This window comes from Schistocerca piceifrons, chromosome 1 (assembly GCF_021461385.2).
Source record: "Schistocerca piceifrons isolate TAMUIC-IGC-003096 chromosome 1, iqSchPice1.1, whole genome shotgun sequence".
NCBI lineage: Eukaryota > Metazoa > Arthropoda > Insecta > Orthoptera > Acrididae > Schistocerca > Schistocerca piceifrons.
The window spans coordinates 333,963,094-333,978,911 of NC_060138.1; the positions used below are offsets into that span (position 1 = coordinate 333,963,094).

At 44.6% G+C, this 15,818-nt stretch overlaps 1 non-coding gene across 1 annotated transcript; it reads right to left on the bottom strand.

The window, feature by feature from the left end:
• Positions 1-11,502: 11,502 nt before the first annotated feature.
• Trnat-ugu lies at positions 11,503-11,577 on the bottom strand. Its single transcript has one exon. It is a non-coding gene; the product is annotated as a tRNA-Thr (tRNA).
• Positions 11,578-15,818: the final 4,241 nt, after the last annotated feature.

Consider the following 15,818-nt stretch of genomic DNA (forward strand, 5'->3'; position numbering starts at 1 on the left):
GTTTGGGACTGGATGAAGCGTCGTCTCACGCGGTCTGCACGTCCAGCACGAACGCTGGTCCAACTGAGGCGCCAGGTGGAAATGGCATGGCAAGCCGTTCCACAGGACTACATCCAGCATCTCTACGATCGTCTCCATGGGAGAATAGCAGCCTGCATTGCTGCGAAAGGTGGATATACACTGTACTAGTGCCGACATTGTGCATGCTCTGTTGCCTGTGTCTATGTGCCTGTGGTTCTGTCAGTGTGATCATGTGATGTATCTGACCCCAGGAACGCGTCAATAAAGTGTCCCCTTCCTGGGACAATGAATTCACGGTGTTCTTATTTCAATTTCCAGGAGTGTATTTCAGTGCCTGAGAAACAGCGCGTTGTAACAGAGTTTCGAGTTCAGAGAATACGTCAATACATGGAGCACCATCTCCTGCTGCCAGACCGCACACCCGCTCTGCAACAATCCAACACCTTGGGTTCAACGTCATCCATCATCCTCAATACAGTCCCGACTTGGTCCCATCCTATTATCATCTGCTCCCAACACTTAAAAAACACCTTCGACCAGTTCACTTCGATAGTGATGAAGCGGGGGAAGCAGAGGTGAGGTTGTGGCTCTGTCAACGAAATAAAACATTCTACAGTGATGGTATCAACTAACTGGTCTCTCGTTAAGAACGATGTTTTCGTCGACAGCGTGACTATGTTCGCAAATATGTAGATATAAAGACTTAAGATGTAGAATGTTAACATGGTTTTAGTTAAAAAGTTTTTACAATTTTCATATTAAAAATATTAAGCAATTTCTTTTCAGCAAGCCCTCGTATATAACTGTGGAGAGTAGAAGAGTCAGGGGACAAAGGGTTCAAATGGGTCTAAGCACTATGGGACTTAACATCTGAGGTCATCAGTCCTCTAGACGTAGAACTACTTAAACCTATCTTAACCTAAGGACATCACACACATCCATGCCCGAGGCAAGATTCTAACCTGCGACCGTAACAGCAGCGCGGTTCTGGACTGAAGCGCCTAGAACCGCTCGGCCACAGCGGCCGGCAGTTAGGGGACAGTCTTGCAGTCTGGACAAGAGGGAACTATAAAGATTACTCGTTATGTCAACGGGCTTCAGTAGTGATAGTGGTGGTGGTGGTGATGATGGTAGGAAGTGCAGTGATACCGTAAGGAAATACGAGTATATGTGAGTAAAGGGAGAGTTACAGTGATAAACGAACGGAAACGATGTGTGTACTTTGGCAAGCACTTCTCGAGTGGATGACGCGAGGGCCATCTTTCCAGTTTTAGAAAAACAAGGAAAACTAACACTGTTGTGGTACAAATCACTTTTTTGAGAAACACGATATTCCTATTTACAATTTATACACTTCCGCAAGCGTTCGATTCATTCTACAAAAATTTTCCATTCTTATGTCGGTATCTCGTAAACACAGTTTTGGAAGACACAACCACTTCTCAAGGTGATGAAATTAGCTGTCCGCACAATATATACCGTTCAATTCATATGAGGAGACTCAATGAAATACGCACGCTAATTATGTATCGCTTAGAAAGAAAGTCCAAACTGGTTAAGTTATACGTTCCTCATTCAAAGTCCAATCCACGCTAGCCGGCTTGCTGGACGTTGTCCAGTCTGTACATATTCGTGGACACAAAAGAGGTCTGGCTGGTCACTCGAAGGTTACTCTATGATCATCGCTGGCCAACTCCCTCGTACAGCTCTGAAGTGACTGCTGGTCGCTTCGCCTCACCGAGTCACAATTCAGTGGCTCCCAACTGGAACTGTTGGCTCAGGGTCGTGCGGCCTCTTAAACAGCAGCGGAGCGGACGGATATTATGCCGTGGCGTCAGCAAGTAGTGCGGCGATACTGACGCCACCTGTCCGAGATGGCGCCTTCTACGTTGTGACGTTGTGCGCAGGCAAGCTGGTAGACCTGGCTGTACCGCGGGATGGCCTAAACCCTAGGATGCAGCACTGTCCATGTAATATTTTGGCTGATGTAAGGTAACAAAAAGAAGCCGGGGCGACAATTCAGATCAATATGTTCAATGCGACATTAACCACATGTTTTTCTCCATCTAATACTCAGCTGTTTGAAACACCTGTTTCGCGTACTGTATGATAGCTCCCGTTGTCATGATGAAGAATGACACGTTGTTTTCGGGTGTTTCCCCGATTTCATCGATGTCTTATTGCAAAGAAATTACTGAAAGAACTCAGCTTCAACTGTTCTTCGATACTCTAAACCGTTGGCTGCGACATGTCCAGTGAAACCGCAGATACAAATGATCATTTTCTTGCAAGTTTCTCGGCTCATATTTGAACACCAAACTGGTGAAATTTTATGATTTTAAATTTGCAAGTAATACCTGCATAGAAGCTGGGAGAATGATACTTTGCCGGCCGAGGTGGTCCAGCGGTTCTAGGAGCGCAGTCCGGAACCGCGCGACTGCTACGGTCGCAGGTTCGAATCCTGCCTCGGGCATGGATGTGTGTGATGTCCTTAGGTTAGTTAGGTTTAAGTAGTTCTAAGTTCTAGGGGACTGATGACCACAGTAGTTAAGTCCCATAGTGCTCAGAGCCATTTGAACCATTTTGAATGATACTTTGAACAAATGATGCATGCTATACAAATCGTGCAGATTAATATAATTTTTACAAAATGTGTAATTAGAGTTTAATCATTGTCTGCACATTTGAAAGTTTCTGAACTTGTTACGTTTCAACTACTTCTTGTGTTTAGATCGTGATATTTTGCAACTGCTTAGAGCACACACTGACAGTCGTCCAGTTTTGTTTGTGTATAACATACGTCAGTCTCATGTGTTGTTCTAGTTTACAGAATGTCTTGTTTAAGTGACCTATTTCTCAAATGGGACATTCACACAAGAGCGAAGCTAGCCATTCTAAGACCACGAGTATGTACAGTGGCATTAAGAATGTATATAAATCGAAGCATACTATTCCATCAGCAACAGCATTCTGATCCGTGATCAGAAATATTGGCGAACTATTCAAGTCCACTGATAGATGATACAGCTGTATGCCTCACCTAAACCATCTCACTTTTGGCTGAAGAGTAAACGGAATTTGTTAAATTACTATATTTCATCTCCGACTCCGCATTAGTCGACAGTTATTTAAAAAATATAATGACGATCAACTGCACTCTGTATATGAGGAAACGATGAGCATATGACGTTTCATCTACAGATACCTGAGGTTTCGCAGTGCTCTACTTCTAGCCTGGTTGCAAGCGAGAAGGCTTAATAGAAGTATGATATATGTTAATGTGCGTTTAATAAATTAATTTTCATGTTATGTTATTAAGTTTAACATATACTTGCTAAAAGCATTTTGTTTCTCTTTCATTACATGCGTGCGACAGACGTAATAATCCGACGGCATTATCTTCGCTGCACTTGGCCTAACTGACGCTACCGTCCCATTACCGTTCAGTGATGCAGGCGTTCAATTTCATTCTGTTGATTTAATGTCAACTGTAACAAAAAGAAATAACTGAACAATTAATTTATGTCCCGCTGTATGTCTTATTTAACTTTCTCACTTCCCTGTCAGTCTTTGTCAAGAACGGGTACAGCGATATGTCACCTGCAACACATCTTTGTATATTTTAAGTTAAGAAACGATGCTGCATTGAGTATATTTACGTGAAAACAACGTTGGATAATATTTGAAGACTTAAAATAATTTATTCAAGATGTAAATTGGTATGGAGGCAACACATGCTCAATGCTCTTTTTAATAACTTAGGCAGGTATTCGACAGATAAACGGGTTCTCTTTATTCTTATTACAATAGTCAAAGAACCTGCGAATATGCTTTTTGAGGCTTTCTCGACGCAATGACTACTAGGATGGTTCTTTGGCGTTATGTTGGGTGATATTGTCTACGGTACAAAATTAGTCATACCAGGCAGCTGTTCGTTGCACCTGAAGATGACTAGGAGCTACCTCTAAAAAATAATGTGCCGTTTGGTTAATATCATCCGAAGCAACGCTACAGAAGCCTTCAAACATTCTACAAACGGATAGTAAACTAAATTGTTCAAACAAAAGATGAATGTATGTAGACGGAGAGGCTCCACTAAGCTGATATTTCACACACGGTCATAGCACGATAAAACCAAATATTTCGAGTTCCGGAAGTAGTGATACAGGGACGCAGTCTGCCTACTTCCCAGAAACCTGCCACGGGTCTCTGTGATGATCCGTGTAAACCCGGCAGAATACCTCCATCCTCAGCATACGATGTACCACGTCGTTGTTCGGGATACCCCTCAAGATCAACGACGGTACTAAAGCGAAAAATGAGAAATAGGGCGGAAGCGGTTAGCAGTTGCTGGAGTTCAGCCCTCCCCACGTTGGACTAGCAGGGTGCGAAGTATTCTGTCGCGGCGGCAGAAAAGTTTGCCAGCTAACTCGCGTCGCGGCCGGGGCTCTCGCTCAGCACAAGCAGATCTCCGGCGGAGGGTGGGAGGGAGGGCGGGAGGGAGGGAGGGAGGGAGTGAGTTGAGGGGCAGGCTGTTGCCCTAATGGGGCCTCCTAATTGTTCCAATGAGCGGCGACGCTCGCCAAGATTGCTGTCCGCACAGCGCCCGCCGGCCGGCCTGCTGGCCAACAAACAGCGCGGACAAATCTCGTTAACAAGACTCTCCCTTCCAGATGAGACTGCAGGGCGCACCAGAAAAAAAAAGAGGAAAAATAATGACTGCAGCTACGCGAAAACTTGAGTGGATTCCGCGTAAATGAGCAACTTCCGCAGAAACTCTTGCTCGAAAATGGCCCCGTGTGCCGCATACCAAGCCAACAACTTTTACGAGCCTACATACATACATAACGGTATGAAAATGAAATGAGAGAAAAAAAAAAAAAGATACAGGTAAGTTAAGGAGCAACGAAGAGGTTGCGTACTCACAAATTCGTCGCCGTATTTGAACACTGACCGTGAGCACATTACCACACGATATCCACCGACGAGAATCGCTAATCTGCAAATAATTAAAAGCGGAACACGTAAAATGCAACGCTGTAATCTCTCCTTAACCAAGGATCCTTGAACTGTTTCAGGAGTTCAGATGAGTATCTGTATATACTCTTCCAGAAATACAGGGTGATCCAAAAAGAAAGAATACATTTCAATTGTTTATTATAGCCGAACACAATGCGCACGCCACTGGTTAGAGGAAGGTTCAAAGTCTTGACAACTGCGGTGTTGTTTGTCTGTACCAACATGGCGACTGCAACACAAGAGAAATCATTTTGTGTACAGGAATTTGCACATCTTATTCAGTGCTTTTGGTCTGCCTGGTCACCAGACCTCACACCTTGAGATTTTTTCTTTCTGTGGAGGTACATAAAAATCCTTGTGCCACATATGGGAGGTCCTCTTCAAGACCTGGGAAATCGAATGGTTGAAGCTGTCGATTCAATGAACAGGGACCTGTTGATTCGTGCGTGGAGAGAAATGGACTAATGCAGCGATGTTGCACGAGTAACGCATGGCGGATGGTGCTCACGTAGAGAGACTGGTATAGAGAGAGTGCGTGTGCGTGTGTGTGCATGCGCGCGTGGCGCGTGCGTGTAGGGGGGGGGAGGGGGAGCGCGCGCAGACCTACACCTTCCTCTGTCCAGTTACATGCGCAATGTGCTAGCTTTCATTGTCTGCCTGTAATATGCAACTGATGTGTGTTCCCTTTTTTCTTACTGAATTACCCTGTTCAGGCTGGGGATTCCCATACACCTTCCAAACACACACAAACATTTAACCTCAGATTGTAAAAATGAGTTTTACCACTGAGATATTAAAAAGAGGAAAAAAAGCTGTGGAGAAATGATGAATCCAAAAAAGGTGTCCTTATCTTTGCTGGAGTTTGAAAACAAAACCAATATCGCGTGTGAATTTATTTTGCCTTTACTTACGGCCTGTAGTCGTATGGACATTCGAAAGCAGGCTTTTGCACGGGGTTTCTTCCAGTTTGTAACCTTTCTGCCTACTGTTTGACGTATCTTGTATCTACACACTGGCATCCATCAGTTCCAGATACATTCGCTTTATCTTCACTGACAGCATCTGTTTAGGTCCAACGCAGTTCAGTGTAAAGCGTTTATCGTCCACCGCGTTGCTGTTGCGCCACGCTTCACATTATTAGTCTACGACTCTTCCTGATGTACTGCAGGAGTGTTATGCGGCAGCTGCCGAACTCTTCTTTTCGGACGTAACTGTAGTTTAAAATAAAACGTTACAAGAGACGAACCTTACGATATAATCGGAGACAACTCTGTAGTTTCACTCACTCGTATGAGCATAGAAGTAGCAAGCCATGGAAATGCGTTCACCTAGAACCATCAATCTCTTACACCCCAACAAACGCAACTCTTATTATTTGCATTTGGTTGTACGACTAGTCATTTACACGGCGAAAGGCGGGAATGGTAATTTTGTAGTTTTGTGCAACTAATCACAGGTTTCCAAAAGAAGCTAACACGAAATTTTCACAACGTCACATTAAGTGTATTTGGCTCTTTGCAGGCGAAAGTGTGACGAGTAAATTAGACTACATCGACTGGTGAACGGGTGGTACACGCAGTTTTCGGTATAAAGCCAAGTCAGCGTTAACGTCTGGATAGTAATGTCGTAGAGTGGAGTGACTGCTGAACCGCTGATGTGTTTATTCCACATAGTCAGAGATGGACATGAAGAAAATAATGAGGGGCGCTCAACTGCGCGGTTATCAGCACCCGTACAAATTCCCAACCTTCTCTCAGCCCAATCTCGCCACTTTCATGAATGAGACATGAAGGAAAGACTGCAGTTGTTGCTGGGAGCCCTCGTAATTTGCTTCTCTAAAAAAAGTGTGACTCCGTTATTTTAGTCATCGCACCACAGACTGAGAGACCTCACGGAGGAGATACTAATGAGGAAAATGCGCCACTGAATGACATATTCTTTTAACATAGGAATTCCCTCCGTCAAATATTTTGTGTGTGTGTGTGTGTGTGTGTGTGTGTGTGTGTGTGTGTGTGTGTGTGTGTGTGTGTGAGAGAGAGAGAGAGAGAGAGAGAGAGAGAGAGAGAGAGAGAGAGAGAGAGAGAGAGAAACTGCGACGGTGCGTTCTTTGACGGAGTTTACACTTTTTTCGCATAAATGAAAAGTCTACTAATTTCTGAAATTCTGCCAGCGTGAATTTTACTGGCATGACGACCCAGCTGCTTAGTTGGAGACAGAAGATTACGACTCGTAGCAACTATGAAGAGGACTAGGTGTTCGAAATACTGTGAATGAAAGTGGAATTGTCAAACAGGATGGGCACCAGCACATATTCTACGGAATGCGTCATTATAACTGATACGTACGTTTGAAGATGCAGTGTGACATGACCAAGTCTATCACACTGAAAACGGAGGAAATAAGTTGCTCTGAGAAAGAAGTTGGTTGTAACAGATGGAAAAGCCGGCCGGAGTGGCCGTGCGGTTCTAGGCGCTACAGTCTGGAGCCGAGCGACCGCTACGGTCGCAGGTTCGAATCCTGCCTCGGGCGTGGATGTATGTGATGTCCTTAGGTTAGTTAGGTTTAATTAGTTCTAAGTTCTAGGCGACTGATCACCTCAGAAGTTAAGTCGCATAGTGCTCAGAGCCATTTTGAACAGATGGAAATTCGTTCGATTTCGCGTCTGACACATATGTATTGTATCATGAAGGAAAGAAGATCTATCGTGAGGAAGGGCACCGCACCAAGCTACCGCAACAAGCTACCGCACCAAGCTACCGCACCAAGCAATCTGAAAGAAGGGAAACGAATGCGTGCGACAAGACGTCAGTGATGAGAAGCCCACGAAAGAACAGTGTTTTAGGAAGCAGTACAGTATAAGTGTGCACATATGCTTCACTGTGAAAGTAAACGCTGTGATACCGAATGAATTGGCGAGTGTTATCTTGATCGCATCAGTTTTTCCTCCACGGCATGCCATTCACTGCGTTCGTGGCTTCCCCTTGGCGAGCGCGGAAGAGGACAGGAGGGAATGACGCGCCCCGCACGCCGGTAGCGGACGGATAATTTCATTAGGCGTTATCGCTGATAAGTGCGGCGCGGCCGAGCGCCGGCCATTGTGCTCGCCAGCCGGCGGAGATTATCGCAGCGTGCTCCTAGTTCGACAGCCATTGTTCGCCGCAGTGGCCGAATTAATTGCGAGGGGAACGCGATGCGGTGCTGAGCTGTGATCCCGCTCGCCAATTTATACCGGCGCGGCGCTGTCGCAGCGGACCGCACGGGACCACGCCGTGTCCGCCGCCTAGTCACCTCCCTGACTCCCGCTGCGTGCCATGTGCCATGCCCTCTGTATTTGGGCGCGAGACACCGCTGCGGCACAATGTTCTTGTATACCGGGCGTGGTTCCAGGGTTCGCATCGTGCTGGAGGTGAGCAATGGTGAGGGTGAGGGTGGGGGTGAGGGTAGGGGTGGGGGTGAGGGTAGGGGTGGGGGTGAGGGGTTGGGTGGTTGTCACAGTTGACAGTCCACCCCCCCCCCCTCCCACTGCCGAATTGAACTTTCTGTTACCACCACTTTTAATATCCTACTTATCCCTATAAAAACAAACAAGGCCGGTAAATTTCCATGAAAGGATGGAACATCTTTGTTGCGCCTTCGTGGTGGCAAGCTTGTTTATTCCAACGATCGTATAAAGAATTTGAACAACGTACAGCGTACAGTTCATTGTTGACAGCCATCTGAAATGGTAGGTGTGCCGACTGCAATCGAAAATGGAACAAAAATCTAGCTTCGCGCTGTTATTCAACATTTTCATTTTAAGGTTTGGACTGAGTTACAAATCGAAACAGAATTGGATAATAATCCCTCGAAGTCTGCATCATCAGTGAAGACCATTTACTTAACGATTAATGAACATAAACGTGGTCGAACAAGCACCGAAGACGAAGCGCGCTCCGCCAGTCCAGTTGTGGTTACCATAAACGAAACAACTGACAAAAACCTATGGTAAGGCAATGCAAGACGGCGAATAAAAATTCGTGGGACTGCTGAGACAGTAGCCATCTCAAATGAACGAGTGCATAATACCCCGCAAGGACAATTGGCTATGAAGAAGCTGTGTGCGAGGTATGTGCCGCGACCGCACACAATAGTTGAAAAGCGCATCCGGCACATTTTAACACAATGTATGGCGACATTTCATCGCAATCTGCAAGACTTTCTGCGCCGATTTGTGCCTGTAGATCAAACCTGGATCCATAATTACCCACCGGGGTCGATACAGCAGTCAGAACAATGGGCAAAATCTGGCAATAGTACACCGAATAAGGCAAAGACCATTTTGTCAGCTGGTAAGGTGACAGCCACTGCTTTTGGGGTACCCAAGGAATAATCTTCATACATTACTTGAAAAAGGGCACAGCCATAACTAGACCCTCTTATGCTTCATTGTTGGATCGCTTTAAACTGGCGTTGGCTGTAAAAAGACCAAGGTTGACAAGCAAAAAAACGCCCATTCATCAGGATACTGCACCATCCGACACGACAGCGATAACAACTGGCGAAAGCGCAGCAACTGGGCTTTGAACTGGTTCCTCATCTACCAAACTCACCAAACTTAGACCCCGAGTGCCGGCCTGTGTGGCCGAGCGGTTCTAGGCGCTTCAGTCTGGAACCGCGCGACCGCTACGGTCGTAGGTGCGAATCCTGTCTCGGGCATGGATGTGTGTGCTGTCCTTAGGTTAGTTAGTTTTCAAGCAGTTCTAAGTTCTAGGGGACTCATGACCTCAGATGTTAGGTCCCATAGTGCTCAGAGCCATTTGAACCATTTAGACCCCGAGTGACTTCTTCCTGTTCCCTAATTTGAAACTTTGGCTTCTTGGGAAGAAATTTTCATCAAATGAGTAACTGATTGTTGCAGTCGATGCATGTTTTGCAGAGATTGACAGAAATTGTGTTTGCTATGGGATGAAGACACTGCAGGATCGCTGGACAAACTTTATTGCTCTCAAAGCAGACTATGTCGAGAAATAAGATGAGTTGTTTACGAAACAAACATTTGTTGTTCTTTTCCCCCAGAAACACATTTGTATTACGGTCTTCTATACACAAATAAATTCAGTCCCCCCGCTGCAATTTCTGTCTGTATGTGCTGGTTTATCTGGTTATCTACTTGGAACGATTTTCAAGCAGTAATATACAGACCGATTCACGAGGAGGGTTTGTGTATACACGATGACCCACAAGGACTCGTCAGTATTTAGGGATATGACAGGAACGATCATTCGAAGCACTCTTACTGTAAGTATAGCTACCTTAAGAGCTACGAGCACATGTTTAGTAGAAGATAGGTGTTTCACAGTGACGAAGATTGAGAGGCGCTCATAGCTCCTACAGTCCACATTTTAGAGTCCATATTTACTGCACGCATTGTCTTGATGAAGTATAGAACGGCACCATGTCGCCACCAAGAACTGCTGCAATGTGTATTTATTCGCAGACATACAGTTTCATGCCACGCCTTAACACTACCTCAGTTTTAAAGGTGATCTCTTTGGCGTCAAATAATTGTTTTTGGTGGCAGCATGTGTCACGTATGCACGAGTCTAGTATAAATTCTCATGAATATGGAAGTTTAGAAACCGACATTCCATTTCGTTTCTAAGCATACTATTTCGTTACAATCGTACCACACAACTGGTCAGTTATCAGTGATTTGAAGATGGCTGTTTGACCGAAAATGTATTTCTGTGAATTACCATACACTACAGCAACTGTTGGTAGTTGCATGATACTTTTTTGTAAGGAGAACTCAACATGTGCAGCAGTGGTTAGACAATTTTTTTTTTTTTAAAATTAGGCACAAACTCGTTACTGAGACACGCGACCAGTTTTGGTTCAAATATCATCATTATTTCGGAACTTGCTCATGCTACGCGAAGCGTCTTATGTGTACAAAGTGACGGTCTTCTATGTAGTTTTCTTAAATTGTATTTTTCGAGCTCACATGAAACAAACTGTATCGTCTTGGCTCGCTTCGTCTTCTTCAGATAATAGAGTACGACCCTGAGACAGAACGGCAAGTGAGGAGGGGGCGAAAAAATCTCTAACGAATATCTCAGGGATCAGAAAGATCAGAACAACGCTGATTTGCTTTTTTACAGTAAGGGTATCGTGTAGGCAGAATTTGTTCTTCCAGGACAAACTGTCAACCAAGTACTTCACAAAGATGTTCTTGAAACGCTCATGGAAAGGGTGAATCGAGTGAGACCGGACAATGGAGACAATTGGGTGCTGCATCATAACAACTCCCAGTTTCACACAGTCACTTCCAATACGGAATTTTTCAAGACAGTAACTGTTCTCGAAAGAACAGATACCATTCATGACCGTGCAGCTTCTCTAGAATAAATGATAATTAATTGAAACCCCTCAGCTGCCGGCACGTGTTGTTGATATACCTCGATTGGGACTACTGAAAATGTGTGTCCCGACCGGGATTCGAACCCGGGATCTGCTGCTTACATGGCAGACGCTCTATCCATCTGAGCCACCGAGGACACGGATGAACAGCGCGACTACAGGGACTTATCCCTTGCACGCTTCCCGTGAGACCCACATTCCCAACAGTCCACAATCTACATACGTAATGTACCTAATAGATATTTGCCCATCCACTCATTATTCGTGCACACTAAGGTGAAGATTCCCGTAAGACTTCTGGCAACCTGTATCTATTAGGTACATTACGTATGTAGATTGTGGACAGTTGGGAATGTGGGTCTCACGGGAAGCGTGCAAGAGATGCAAGGGATAAGTACCTGCAGTCGCGCTATTCATCTGTGTCCTCGGTTGTTCAGATGGTTACAGCGTCTGCGATGTAAGCAGGAGATCCCGGGTTCGAGTCCCGTTCGGGGCACACATTTTCAGCTGTCCCCATCGAGATACATCAACAACACCTATCGGCAGCTAAGGGTTTCAATTAATTAGCAGAATTTTTGACCGCAAAGGCATTCCTGTTGTCCCACAGCACCCCTATTCTCCTGATCTGAGTTCTTGTGACTCTTCTTTCTCCGAAATTGATAAATGTCTTAAAAGGACGTCAATTTGCGACTCTGGAGGACATTCAAAAGAATGTGACCGACATGAACTTGCCAATTAAGGCATTTCAGCGCTGCTACCAAGACTAGGAACGACTATTTCGCAGGTGTATAGCTACCGAAGGAACTATTTTGAAGGGCACAATATTGTATGAAAAATAAATAGGCTAAATAAAACTTCGGTACACAAAAAATCGACCTCAGTTTTCTCACACACTTCTTAGATGGGTTCGGTGAGTTTAGAAAAAAGCGTATGAACTGATCGATCGACAGACGCTCTGCAGTGTTCCATACGAATTCGGTATAGATGGAAAAAAAGCTATGGCTGTTTTACAAGACTAGGAGTTATTACTCAGTAACTTTTTTCTTCATTAGTTTATCGATTGTAAAGCTTTTTGGAATACCACGTTCGGAAAATGCCAAGAGCTTTCCTCTGTCACATGAGGTGTTTTCACAAAGAAATGAAGCAGACCCGGGAACTAGGTGCGAAACACGTACACTAGAAATAATTTTTTAAAAATGAGAAAAATACGGCACTCCTAGCATTATCTACTGAAGTATTATGTTCTTAGGTCCAGTTGCACTTAACGAGGACACTCCCTGTGTACCTATCACGTTGACACCCTATCTATCATCGTTCCATTTTCTTAAGTTTTTCATGGAACTTTCTCCTTTTTCTTCACTCATAGCGCATAGATTTTCTAGAAGATAGCTGACGTAGGTGTCTAGAAAATGCAGCTCCGAACTCATTGAGGCAGCCAATACCTCCAAGCTACCCAGCATGTTTCATATGGTTCAAAGCACTATAGGGCTTAACATCTATGGTCATCAGTCCCCTAGAAATTAGAACTACTTAAACTTAACTAACCTAAGGCCAGCACACAACACCCAGTCATCACGAGGCAGAGAAAATCCCTGACCCCGCCGGGAATCGAACCCGGGAACCAGGGCGTGGAAAGCGAGAACGCTACCGCACGACTACGAGCTGCGGACACATGTTTCATAGTAATTCTCGTAATCAAGGTCTTTACAGTTGTCAAGAAACTTGTTGAAAACTTATTTAAAGGACATCCAAGGCGGCCTTTACATTCAGTTAGTTTTGTTTTCAAATTCTTCGTCTTTCATTAGTTTCCAAAGGTTAGGACTTATCAGTGATCTCTACACAACCTGGATGTAGAAGTCTGGTCTCTGAGTATAGAACTGCAGCGTGTCTGTAGATTCATGTGGTTTGCATCGTCCGCCATATTGTACTTTGGCAAAAACAATTTCCATTAGTCTGCATGTGACAAAGAATTGCAGACTGATTTCTTCTCTTGAACTTTATGTCAGCATGTCATGTAACAGGCTGATATGGGAGCGGAATCGAAAAGTATTTTCTTTTCGTGTTCCAGTTATCTTTCCTAGCAGCCATGTTTTAGTTTGGCAAGAAACGGAATACGAGTATCTGTGGCTGGCATGATCAGACAGCTGAAGTTCAACATCCATGTTGTATAGAGATCACTGAGACTTACAGAAAACCCTTTCGTTCATGTAGGCACCAAATTTCAAAACAGTTCTGCCCAGCACCAGCATGAATGTGTCACTAGATGGAAAAATCGTCAAGCCCCCCTTACCGAGCTGTCGCCTGGGATACACCTGGTGAGCGGAAAATTGCGTATTTAGTTTTCTCCTTATTACCTACGTAGTATATTTTTTGAATGCCATGATAGTTTTTCTATTTAATCTGTGTAACTTCACGTTTTTGTAGCTATAACGTGTAGAGTCAGGCAGTCTGTAGCACAGCTGTCGTTTCTTCTCAACAACTAGCAACAAAGCTCATTGAGATGTCAGTCTCCATTGGTGAAACGTCAGAAGGGCAGCAAGTTCCGTATCTAGGTTTCTGTTCGTGCTTTTATAGTTAACTCCTTCAGTTAGCGCTGTTAGTATGTGTAGGATGTGTGTGTGCTGTGTAAGGACGCAGGAGTAGATGGCTGGAGTTCAGGAACAGCTCAAATGCGCTTCTGACTAGGGTCAGCTGTCGTCAGGCACATGCATTGACAATGCGCTGACGCATGTTGTCAGGCGTTGTCGGTGGATCACGAAAGCAAATATCCTTCAACTTTCCCCACAGAAAGAAATCCGGGGGCGTCAGATACGGTGAACGTGCGGGCCGTGGTGTGGTGCTTCGACGACCAGTCCACCTGTCATGAAATATGCTATTCAATACCGCTTCAACCGCACGCGAGCTATGTGCCGGACATCCATCATGTTGGAAGTACATCGCCATTCTGTCATACAGTGAAACATCTTGTAGTAACATCGGTAGAACATTACGTAGGAAATCAAGCATACATTACACCATTTAGATTTCCATCGATAAAATGGGGGCCAATTATCCTTCTTCCCATAATGCCGCACCATACATTAACCCGCCAAGGTCGCTGATGTTCCACTTGTCGCAGCCAGCGTGGATTTTCAGTTGCCCAATAGTGCATATTATGCCGGTTTACGTTACCGCTGTTGGTGAATGACGCTTCGTCGCTGAATAGAACGCGTGCAAAAATCTGTCTACGTCCCGCAATTTCTCTTGTGCCCAGTAGCAGAACTGTACACGACGTTCAAAGTCGTCGCCATGCAATTCCTGATGCATAGAAGTTTGGTACGGGTGCAATCGATGTTGATGTAGCATTCTCAACACCGACGTTTTTGAGATCCCGATTCTCGCGCAATTTGTCTGCTACTGATGTGCGGATTAGCCGCGACAGCAGCTGAAACACCTACTTGGGCATCATCATTTGTTGCAGGTCGTGGTTGACGTTTCACATGTGGCTGAACACTTCCTGTTTCCTTAAATAACGTAACTATCCGGCGAACGGTCCGGACATTTAGATGATGTCTTCCAGTATACCGAGCAGCATACATAGCACACGCCCGTTGGGCATTTTGATGACAATAGCCATACATCAACACGATATCGACCTTTTCCGCAATTGGTAAACGGTCCATTTTAACACGGGTAATGTATCACGAAGCAAAGCGGAATGTTACGTCATACCACGTACTTACACGTTTGCAACTATTACAGCGCCATCTATCACAAAGCGAAAAAAGTGGTCCAACTGAAACATTCATATTTCTTTACGTACTGCACGAATATGTAATAAAAATTGGGGTTCCTATTTAAAAAAAACTCAGTTGATATCCGTTTCACCTATGGCAGCGCCATCTAGCGGGCCAACCATAGCGCCCCTTCAAGCTAGACAAGTTTCGTTCTTTGTAGTTTTTTCGTTTAACGCTTATTTTGTGAGATATTTGGCCCGGTCACGATCAATGGACAACCCTGTATATCGAACTATCACAGTTTAGTTACAACAATTATTTTGTAACATTTTCTCTCACATCACTAAAAATGTACATGAGCAGCATGTAAATTCGGTGAGTACAACATTCTACAGCAGTTTAACAGCGCCATAGTGGGTCACGCCCATGCAGAACATATTTCTAAAATATGTTAAAATAGTTGTCTTCTGAACTGAATTAATTACCTGTCAATTGAAAGGGGGAAACACTATAGATTTTTAAACTTCAGATAAGTAAAAAATGAACTTTTTCATGATTTTAAACGTTTCCGGAGCCCCTTAAATGTTTTTCTCGGTCATCCATAAGGAAATCGCCTGATTTCAACGCTGGGCACCGCTGTTATGACCTCCATAGCAGAGACTC